The 12,075-nt window shown below is 36.8% G+C and overlaps 2 protein-coding genes across 9 annotated transcripts in view; one reads left to right on the top strand and one right to left on the bottom strand.

The window, feature by feature from the left end:
* The window catches only part of LOC127419036 (V-type proton ATPase subunit S1-like), a 691,126-nt gene that overhangs the window by 205,059 nt on the left and 473,992 nt on the right, over positions 1–12,075 (bottom strand). The gene's annotated exons all lie outside the window — the stretch shown is intronic.
* hspg2 (heparan sulfate proteoglycan 2) overlaps positions 1–12,075 on the top strand; it is a 171,789-nt gene that overhangs the window by 41,915 nt on the left and 117,799 nt on the right. The window lies entirely within an intron of this gene.

Here is a 12,075-nt window from a genome sequence, read left to right as displayed (position 1 = left end):
TACAGAAAAATAAGTAATATAAAAAAGTCACATTCATGTGATGATCAATCGTTTGATGATAGCTCATTGCCTTGTGGAATGAGGCAAACAATATAGTGACAAATTGTCATCTCTACAATTGTCAGGCAGGTCTTTAAATACAAAATACTTACATACCCATGACAGGAGAGTATGTACTATCTGTGTTTTTTGTTTTTTTCTTGGCTACAACTTCCACAGTTGTATTGAAAAATTCTGTTACAGTTTACTGTGATTAAATGTTAGTAAGGGTGTTGATGTTTAGATGTGATATGTTTTGTAACTGATGCTGGTGCAAGGCAGGTGTGTTCTCTTCATCAGTGTAGTGTTCATTTCATTAACGAAAACTATGACGAAAAATGTTCGTCAATTACCTTTTTTTCCATGACTAAGACGAGACAGCACCGACGTCATCAAACACTAACTGTGACTGTATCAACACGCAATATTGTTGACGAAAAAAGACTAGACTAAAATGTAGTTTTAAATATAAAAACTTTACCAAAATCGTTCTTTATTTTCATCAGCAAAAAAAGAGGAGACAAAACATTATAGACTATTGTTTTGTTTTTTTAAATTACAATCCAAATATCCTGTTCATTGGATGGCATGAGCAGCAGTTTCCTTTCCTGTGCTGCGCGGCATATCAGGACTAAGCAAGCACAGTGAGAAGTACCTTTTAAGTAATTTACAGAAAGCTAACGTTTGTTAAATAATGACAGCAACAGTTGGACTTGGGAGAAAGAGAGGATCTGATATTTGGGCCCATTTTCTCTATAATGAGCAGAGAAAAAAACCAAATGCCTTGTTATATTGGAAGGGAAGCAATGTGGACACACATTATCTGGAAAGAATACAACAAACCTCAACCGCCATATGAAGGCTAACCACAAAGAAATTGAGGTAGGTTAACGTCCTGGTGGTAACGTTAGGTTGTTGTTTCTTTTAAAGCTATATTAAGACAAATAGTGACAACTATATTAGACAACTTAATAAGCTATATTATGTAGGGTGTGCTTTATAGCTAAATAACTCATTAAGCTAATAGGCAATACAATTGTCGTGAATGAGCTGAAAATGAGCTGCAAATGTAACATAGGACTGAGTATAGACCAATGACTTATGTATTTTGGCATGTATTTGGTGACAATGCTGTTTATTTGTCCCTCACATTACCATAAAAATGAATTTGATTTGGCATCAAAATGAATTTGAATATGTTATAAAAACTAATTGCCTACAAACAAAGGTGTCTGCAGTAATATGCTTGCATAACCTGCATAAAGTACCTACTTTATGAGTATAATACCACCTAGTTTTGATTGTGTAGAGTTTTCTTTTTTCAGATACTCAGGTTTTGTGTTAAGTTAAAATCATAGCAATGATATACTTATAGTGCAACACTTGGTTTTCCTGATGTTGCATCTGTATAAATGTGACTAAAATATGACTAAAATGTCAACAGTTTTCATTGACTAAAACTAGACTAAAACACTTCGACTATGATAAGACTAAAATGCCCAGACTTTTAGTCAACTAAATATTGACAAAAAAAAAAGAAAACAAAAAGAAAAAAAAAAAAACAGGATAAGGTTGACTAAATATGATAAAAACTAACAAGGACATTTGACACAGGACTAAGACTAAATAAAAAAATAGCTGACAAAATTAACCGGTCAATGCTGTTCAGTGTCGGGGCTTTCTAGCTATTTGACATGGCTGAATTGCTCCATAGTGCTTTAAAATAGAAAATGATCATGTAGAATTCAAATAGGTTGTATGCATCATCAATACTGAAGGAAGCCCGAGATTTAATCGCGCATGTGAGCCTGTAATCGGAGCTCGCAGCCCTGTTGACATGCACACACGGATTGAGCAGAGCAAAACTTCAGGCTACAATCACTCCATGCACACCCTCATCCCACATGAGAAGCATTTTTAGCGCTTATAAAGCGTGATGAATATCATAAGGTTGCTGCATCTCCTGATGGATATGCGTACGGATGTGACTAGTGTGAAAATAAAGGTGCATCTTAAAAAAACAGACATCTACATTTACACGTTGAATCGATGACATCACATCGTTGGTGATTAGATCGATGGATCACACAAGATCACAAGTGGACAGTGCTAAATACAGTTGTAAACAGGGTCCAAAACGTTGTGTGATTCAATCATTCTGACCACATTTGGAGTTGTTCGAAAATGCAAGTGACTGCTAATATGTCCCTAATATCTTTCTCTTTTTTTCATTCTTTCTGGTTCTTTAGTGTTTTCATCTGTTTCGTGCTTTCCATTCACGCTTTCCTTTACACTTTCATTTGTTCTTTCTTTTGCTCCTTTCTTTATGTTGCACTTTATTTTTACTCTTTCATGTTTTCTTTCACTCTCTCTTTCATGCTTTTTCACTCTTTCACTCTTGCTCTCTTTTCTTTAGCTCTTCTACTCATTTTTCTTCACTCTTTTTGTTCGTCCTTTTCGCTTTTGTTCTTTCTTTCATGCTTTGATTTCATGCTCTTTCACTCCTTTTGCTCTTTTTTTGTCTACTTTCTTTTGCTCTCTTTTAGTCTTTCTTACACCCTTTTACTCTTTCTTTCACACTCTTTGTCTCTTCCTTTCTTAACTCTTTATCAACATGTTGTAACACAGGCTACATAAGCGATGTCTATAGTCATGAAATCAGACCTTCCCTTTGGTCACAAGTGGCCACAGGTGATGCATGTTAAAACCAGTTGTAAATGGCGATTTGTCTCATCTGACCACCCAAGTTGGATCTTTATACCAGCCAAAAAAAGCTTTTTGTCCCTCACAGGACTAGGTGCCACCCTATACCTCCGTTTTCCATTGTTCATTTACTTGGGAAAGTTGCATAGAATCATACTTTCCATTATTGTGAATAAAATTTTGTTTAGCCAAACTCATCTTACATGGCAATTTCCAGGGAGGTTTGCTTAGGAAATGAGGTAGATGCAACTTGACAACGTATACAAAAACACCCCATTAGAAATTACGTTTCCGAATGCTCTGTTTTGGCCTTGAGATTAGTGTCATTAACTTGGTGAGTCAGACATTGACTGTTAACAAAAGTGATTAAGAAACCTGACTGAGACCACAAAACCCTGATCCTTCAACTGCAGGATATCAGCAGTGTGAGTAAGGCTTTCAAATGGCAACTGGAGTGCCTCAGTGTGTACTCTTTATTGCTACAGTACTCTCCTATTGTACACCGTTAGATGAAGCTACCTTCCCCACATGGTGGGTGTGCTTCAGTCAACAAGTAAGTGTTAGCATACAAGACTATTGGAGTGTGGTATGAGCAGGCATTTCCAATTTTTAGCTTTGAATCCTAACTGTTTAGACAGTGGCAAGGTGATATTTCCAGCTCCCATCTTCCATTTAAACATGGGAAACAGCTGGTCTGGGCACAATTGAAAGCATGTATGTCCAATCTTGCCAGTACGCAACGGAATCCCTGTGGGAGTCCTTATTCATTCCCAAATGCATGCTATGTTGCTACATGGGAATGAATGAATGACCTGGGGGAAGATTTCAAGTTGCTATAAGTGTGCTGTCAGTTGCTTTCCACCCTTTTCTCCCCCACCCCGTGTAGAAGACCGTAAAAACTTGTTAAAGAATGTATCCCATCCAGAGAGCTCAGAGAGTGCACTATAGTCAAAGTGGAAGCAGATTTTTTTTTTTTTTTTAGAGGATTTGGTGTTCATATGTGTCAAATCCTGTCCAAAGTGCTTTGTTGAGCTGAAGGTCCCTCATCATGTTCTTTATCCTAAAGGGGCTCCAGCTCAAAAGTCAAAAGTGGCAGATTGTCAGCGCCTTGCATTCTGCTGCTCTTAGGGGTTAAACTCACAGAGAAATCTCTGTCCCTACCTGTATGCCTTTTACTATTGTCTTTCACATTCACAAAGACAAACACATTCTTTTCCTGTTGCCTTATCTCCTCAGACATCTCTGGCTGTCCGATGGCTGTGTTTTCTATAGCCCCTGTGTGTAATAGATATGTAAAAAGCGAATTTCACAGCAGCTCCCTCTCTATTCACCTTGTCAACTCTATTTATGCACTGAAACCTTCCGGCTCTACTTAAGAGGCTGACGAGTCTCAAAGCTGTCACATATCTTCAGAAAAGGTGCACTGTATGATAAGAGAACGTTAATGGAAGTTTCCTAGTACTCTTGGCCCCAAAATATACAGTGAGTTGTTTTATGGAGGTCAAGGTGTTTGCCCTCCAGTGTGTTAGTGTCAGGCTGTGCTTTGGAGTTGTGACTCGGATGAGGGTATAAAGTACATATCTTAAGCTTTCACCCACTTACCTCTGTGCAGTCTGCATTCCTTTTGTGTGTTTACAAGAACCGCTATCCTCCTCAAGTCTATGCAACCTTACATAATGCAGTGTGGCAAGACCAGGTCATTATGCACTGGTATTTATGGCCATCTTAAAGCATTTTACTATATAATTTAATTTCAGAGAATGAGTATTCAGGATTTTAGGACTTGTTTGATGACGCATTACAGCTATTGGGAATACAGTAAATGTGCTTACTACATACATGTACAGCTTTTGGCACAGTTTTTTTTTTTTTTTTTTTTTTTTTGTCTATTTGACATCAAAGTTCCATTCATTTGGTTGGTGTGAAAGCGATTTTTCCAAACTGCGGTGCACATAAAAAAAAAAAAAAAAAAAAAGAAAAAGAAAAATCTGAGTCTGCTTGAAAAGGTGGTCTGGGTAAACTTGGTAAACTGTTTATTGCGTAAACACAGTAGCCTACATAACACACCATTTCTCTGGTGATGAGATGTCAGCTAAAAGTGCTTTCCCGCGATCACTGATGTAAGGAATCTCTTATCTCTTAAGGAAATTTGTTGATGCAAGTAAATATATTTTTTGTAATAGTTTTTTTTTTTTTTTTTTTTTTCCAAACATTGCCTTTTGTCTTATTTAAAATTGCTTACTCTCTCCCCACATGCAGTTTTTATAATAATAATAATAATAGTAATATAGCTGTACTAGATAAATATAGGCTATATATGAAATAAATCAATAAACATTTCCCACTGAAAGTTATTTGGTGCATGAGTGGTCTTTATAATTAGGTTACATCACGGTTTAGACTAAAGGAAAAATATACCCTGTTTGTGGAGTATCTCTGCTTATTGCTGTCTACTATCTTATGTATGAGGACAAATGTAAACTGCGAAAAAGGAGATATCGACTACAAAAGAGCTGTAGCGCTTGTCGAACGTTTGAAAATGTAATATGTTCTTACTGGCTAACTTGCTTTAAAATACCTGTATATTGTGAGGACATGCCATCAAGGGTCACGTGATTATAAACGGCAAAATTACTTCCTCAAAGTTACCATCGCATGTACCCTTTGCTAACGGGCTTGTGGAACGCCCCTTCATGTGGCGTCCCCTTCCCGCAGTGCCCTTCAAGGGCGCAAAAACTCCACTTGGAATTCGCCCATTTAGCCCGTTTCATCTAAATCTGTATGTCTTATAGTATGCGGACAAGACGTTATATGCAGCGCGCAAGCACCCTCTAGCAGTGGATGACTGTATAGACAGCCTTATCAAAGTCTGCTGGCATTTGTCCTGAAATCAATTAATTGACAATCGATAAGCTTAATCGATCAAATTATTAGCAAAAGTTAATCGATTAATCATTAACATCCCTAAGCAGGACAACGTCAAACCAAATGCTGCCTGGATTACAAGTGCATGGCTGCGTAAGCAGAGAGCGGGGGTTTCTCCAGTTGAGAATTTGTGGTGCATTATGAAGCGCAAAAGATTGCAATGAAGGTGCTATACAATTGCACAGGTATAAACCTGCATAATGGATGAATAGGGGAAAATTCTGCTTGGTAAACTTAACAAACTTGTCTTCAGTGACCTAACGCTTAAGTGTTATTAGAATAAATTGTGATGTTACACTGAGGTAAACACTCGACTGTCCCAACATTTTTGGAGCATGTTGCAATCATCTGGTTTAAAATGAGTGTATATTTAAAATAAAAATTCACTGATTGTGAAAACAGACAAATATTAATTTTTTTCAATTAATTTTAAATCAATTGTTTGATAGTTTCAAACAGCACATTGAAAACATGTTGTGAAAGTTGTTTTGAGTCATTGCACTAGTTTTTTTCTGATTTAGTGTCTGTTCCTCAGCTGCATTCCAACGTGAAGCAAACCAAAATACTAAAATCTTTTCTCACGCTGGGCTTGTAAAGCCTTGGAAATTGGACGTAGGTCTGAATGGGGGTTGGAAATGCCACAGAGGGGTGTGTGTGGGAGCGGATAAGCCTCCAATACACTTCGATGGTGCACATCTGTCCATTCTAGCCATCATTATTGCTGTTTGGAGGCTGAGTGTGAGTCACTCATTAGCCATGTTGGAATTCTGAGGGAGCTTGCCGAGATCATTTCATTCCTCTGTTATCGTTCTGCTCTCCCTGCTCATCAATTGTCCATGGCATGGACTCAGATACAGTGATTTGGTTCCTTGCCTTGTAAACAACAGCTGGGTAAACCGTAGCGCAATCTTGAGGATTTCACCCAATTCGAGGGGCCTATTTTAAGAGTGCTAGCGCTAAGTGTAGCACTATGCATAATTCATACATTGCGAAGTCAATGGGCATGGCCATGAAGTTTTGGTATTTTCATGCAAGCATGTGCTAAGTCTAGGTGCAAGTGGGTTTGTTGAAACTGCACGTGCAAAGTGCTAATGGGCTGGGGCAAGTGCATCTTAAAACTGAGGTTCTTCTCTGGTTATTGTACCATCTTGTCCTGTTATACAGTCCATTCTCTGTTAAGCACCAGTGATATAAACAATGACAGCACATTCATAATGTATTATATGTATACATATTCAGTGTATATGGCTGTGTGACAATAAAGTGATTTGATTTGATTTGATAAGAAGTTGCTAGTGGAAATGGCAGCCTGATCTCATGAAATTTATGTAAACATGACAACATTTTTGCAATTCAAAATTTACGTGCTGTATAACATGTTTGGCTGCAGTTATCCAGTGAAATGTCCACCTGGGGGTGCCAAAAGTGAGTAAAATTGTGTCATATTCATACTAGGTTTAAAGGTGAATTTTAGATGTTTATAAAATATACCTCCCTAACCTAAAACTTTTGCTTGAACTTAACCAAAAGTGTTTTAAAATATAAATGAGACATTTTAAAAAGATGCCTAACCCTAACCAATAGTGTTTTAAAATGCAGAAGCTAAATGAAAAAACACATTTTCTGAAGCAACCACATTATTTCTTGCCATTTCTATGACTCTGGTGTGTCACTTGTCAGCTTTGAATTCATGGCTGGTTTTCCGACTCAAGGGTGCAACGCTCTATCAGGTCAGCTACCGCACAAGCTGTTCACATTGGAGTATATGTAGGTGGGTCTGTAATACATTCATTAAAAAGTTGTTTTTCAAAAGATGCTTTAGAGTAAATGTGTGTCGATATCATAAAATAGCAGGGTCTGAGAAACAGAGAGAAAAATAAGTGTTTATTAAGTCATAATCAGCCATTAAAGTCATGATTTGAGTGAAAGTGAATAAAACACACAGTTGTTGTAGCACCTCTAGTGTTCATTTCACCTGGAAACAGCAGGGAATTGTACCAGGACACACGTATTACAAGTTTTGCAAAAATTTATATAGAGTTGCTTTTTCACTATGAGACCAGGTTGGTAAATGGACTGGATGCAATGAATTAGAAGAATAGAAATATGCATTTACATACTTTTTAGGGGTATAACGGTTCAAAGTTCTCACGGTTCAGTTTGTAACAAACACTTCAACAGGTTTGCCCTTAATAAAAATCATGGTTTTACTACAGTAACCATATTTAAATCATGGTATTTGTAGTAACATCATTTTAACCACAAAATCAACATGGTAACTGTCATGGTTATAATGTGTAGTAAAACCATGGTTACTATATGGAAACTACAGTTTTACTGTTGTAAAACCGTGGTTAATTGTATCAAAACCATGATTTCTGCTAAGAAAGCCCTGGTGACAGCAGCCATGGTTACTTCAGTCATGATTACTACAATATTACTTTATAGAACCATGGTTAATTTTCTTTATGGACCTTAACTATAAAAAAAAAAAAAAAACTTTCTCTAATTACTAAACCAATATTTTAACTTAATACCTGCACTATTATGCTACATGCATCAACATAAAGTGCATTTCAAACTCAACTCAACATAAATTCAACATTCGGAAGCTGTACATTCACTATAGAAGGAACCTTGCTATTAATATAGATACAGTATAGAAATTTATATAGAGGGGATGTCGCGGCTCAAGTGTTTTAATCATACGCTGAAATCCCATATCTTTATCAGTGGAGTATGGCAACATAACTTCATGGCAATGAACACCACAAGTGTTTTAGTTATTGTTTCATGTATGTCTGAATTAACACTGAGTGCCTGCTTAAAAATGGAAGGGAGTGCGTGCAGTTTCGGCTCACCTGCGGCTCTGTGTGTGCCGTGCGCTATTTTTCTTAGGGTGATATCGGCTTACATAATTAATCATATATCGATGTATTACCAGTATACGGCACTCGCGTCGAGCAATGTCTGCAAACAGTGCCTGTTTTGTAAACTTTTTTGACCATCGCTGTTGTAACTGACTGCAAAAAGAAAATATTCCCAGACAGGAGACTTGAATAACGCAGGGGGCTTCTCTATCAGCATCTCGTTTTTTCTCCGCTTGGCACATGCCATTTTCAACTACACACAACACGTGCAGAACAGTGATGTCATCAAGTTGACCCACGTGAAACACAGGTGGAGCGTGTCCATCTACAGATCCATTCAGGTGCATTAGCGGTTGTTGTAACTGTGCCTGTCTGATTGACGCTTTGTTTTCTTCGCCAAACCTTGTGCTCCAGATACGTCATTAAACTTGAGGTGAACCGTCATTCGAACCATGGGTGGCGAACTGTACGGTTCAGTTTTTTACCGAGAACCGTTACAACCTTGCTTCTTTTGTGCATTAACTGTGACCTTGTTGAATGTCAGGCATATTTCTCTGACAGTGACACACTCCTTTTATATGCGTGGAAAATGCGTTCTTGTCAGGATTTGGATGTACGCATGGTTAAATGATAGAGAATTTAAGTATTATAACTTATAAATAATATTCATCTACTGACACACAAATCATGGCTACTATTAAAAATGATTGTGTTGGCACGTACTTCACTTCTACAGGTCGATGTTGATTTTGAAAAATTAAATTCATTTATTGGAAAATATAATCATAATAATGAAATGGTCAAAATAAATCATACCAAATCCAAATCCACTTGTGCTTTTAGTGGCGCGAGAATGCGCTTATAATTAGCGCTCTCACGAAAATTGGATAAGACGGTTGTTGCGCTTAGCGCTGCACTTTGCGCACTCATTAATATAAAGCCCTGAATGTCACTTGCAAAACTATGGGATCTGATGTTGGTCTTTGTCTGTACTACTTTGGCGTTACTGCAGAACAAACAGTTGGCATTGTGAGCAGCATGATTGGAAAGTAAACAGTGGGATTCCTTTTACAGTGGAATGCAGTGTGTGTGTGTGTGTGTGTGTGTGTGTGTTTGCCCATGCCCATCATTTCCTTAAGCAAGGTGAGCTCAAGCTTTTAAAGGATAGTGAATGACCTGAGAGTTTGAGCAAGCTAAGATATGTGTTTTTTTTATTTTATTTTTTTATATATTTATATTTTGTATACAGTATAATTAACTTTTCTCATGATACCCTGATCGGAATTGCATATCTTCCCATGCTGCAACAATACCATTACCCAAAACAGGATGTATACCTTGAATTGTACATTTATAGACACAGTTGCTGGAAAAAACAAGTATGCAAACCTTTTGGATTTACTTGGATTTCTGCATACATTAGTCATTAATCTTGACACAGTCTGCTTAAACAAATGACACACAAACAATGTGGTGTTTTCATGTCTCTATATCTTGAACACAATAGTTTTTGTGTAATTTTTAACACATTACCAGTTTATATAGACATCCAGTTAAATCCAAGTGTATTTAAATCCTTTTAAGAGATTTGTTAAGCAATTAGGAGTTGTGAGTTCTTTCATTCTGTAATTATTTTTCTTTGTAACCCAGAGCTGTGTCATATCTGGTGAAATGTAATTTGGCACGTACCCTTTTGCTAAGATTCTCAGCAAAAAGACGCTACAATTATGGATGACAGTAATGACAGTGTGTCTCGTTCTGGGAGGACTCCATCCCAAGGGACAGGGAAGCAGGCGATGATCACACCAAAGGTTCGCTGAGCAGCTACGATTGAAAGAATTTCTCCAGTCAGCGCTTTCCTATTGAAAAAGGCCCAGGATTGTTGTTTTAAAGTGTTCAGTTGGGGGAGAAAGGATTTGGGGGGAGATCAAGTTGTGTATTTGCGGGAGCCATTTAAATGGGAACTATGGCCATGATTGAGATGCAGGGAAATGGGAAATGGCAGGCTATGGGGATAGAAAATGCCAAATCTGGCATCTTGCCAAACATGTATACAAATGTGAGGATGAGATGGAGCAATCAGAAGGAATATGGTTTAATTTTTTTTAAATCATCAGAGCTTTTGTATCAGACCATAAAACAGTGTAATCAGGAGTAATGAAAAATCTCAAGACAGTCCTGGTTATTTTGAAGAGTGAAAGTTTTGAAATAAATACTTAGTATCTAAAATGTTGCCAAACATATTTTAATCATCTAATAAGATGCCTAATTTGAGGCATATAGGCTAACTGATCGATTGATTGGTTCATATTTTTTATTACATTAATATTATAATATATTCCTAACCCTCATGTCTTTCTTTTCTCTGTGGAACACAAAAAAGACGTAGTCTCAGTCATCATTCAATTTTATGCATCTTTTTTTTTTTCATTGTGCAAAGATGTTTTATTGAGTTATCTTATTTTGAAACTGTTCTTGGTAACGTTTTTGAATGAAACAAAATATAAGATTCACGTACATGTCGTTTTTTTTTTACGTGCATTTAAATTGACGTGTAATCGGGAACTCGTTTTTTGTGGGTTAGAGTACTCGACTACAAAATTACTCGAAAATGCACACGCCTAGTTTGAAACAATTTTAGGGTGAGTAAATGATGATAACTTTATAATTTTTGGGGGAACTATCCCTTTAAGAGTACCTATTCATGCCCATTTTGTCTAATAAATCTTACTTTTCTCGAGTAAAGGGCAAAAGTCAGATGTATAAATAGGATTAGAACATACCAAAAAATGTTAAACACGTTCCTTGCAAATCAAAAGTTTGTATTGCCCTCCATTTGGGCTGAAAGTCTGAAATCCAGATGCACTCATTTGCAGTGGAACATGCTATAGTTTATAGTATAAGGGCTAATATTTACAAGAAGGTTTTAATTATACTCTATCGGAGACTAGAGTTAAGGCTATGAATTTATGACCCCTCGTGTAACATATGTTGTCTCTCCGTGGTAAAGTATTTCCTGACTACCTGCCCTGTGTTAAACAAATGGTTTTAACATGGTAGAAAAAGGTCCCTGTCACCTGGATCTTTGGATATCTAATGTCTTAAATTGTAAGTTGTCCATATACAGTGGGGGTTCAGAGGCCATTTAAATGTGTTAAACACCGTTACATTTCTCAGAACTGTCTAGTGTCACTGCTATCTGGTGTCATTTTCATGTTTAATGAAGACCGGTTGTTTCAAATTTTATAATATACTGTGTATGAAAACAAAAATTAATTAGTGGTCACTGGTGTTTTTTTAATTTTTAGATAGTTTTGAAACAATGTAAATGTAATTTAGTTTAGTTTTAGTGTTTCCAAATATGTCCATAATTTCAGGGATGCAAACTACTCACCTTTTTGCAAGTCATCTTTTTTAACCTAATTTGCTGAAATTGTCTGCAATTTATTTTTTTAATTTTTTACATTTAACATATTAAATTAATTTAAATGGGTACTTTAAATCAACAGAAAATATTCCCCTGAAACACCTGCTTGAC

The sequence above is a fragment of the Myxocyprinus asiaticus genome, chromosome 28, assembly GCF_019703515.2.
Source record: "Myxocyprinus asiaticus isolate MX2 ecotype Aquarium Trade chromosome 28, UBuf_Myxa_2, whole genome shotgun sequence".
NCBI lineage: Eukaryota > Metazoa > Chordata > Actinopteri > Cypriniformes > Catostomidae > Myxocyprinus > Myxocyprinus asiaticus.
Note: the sequence above shows the minus strand (reverse complement) of the source record. Positions and strands in the feature narration are given on the sequence as shown.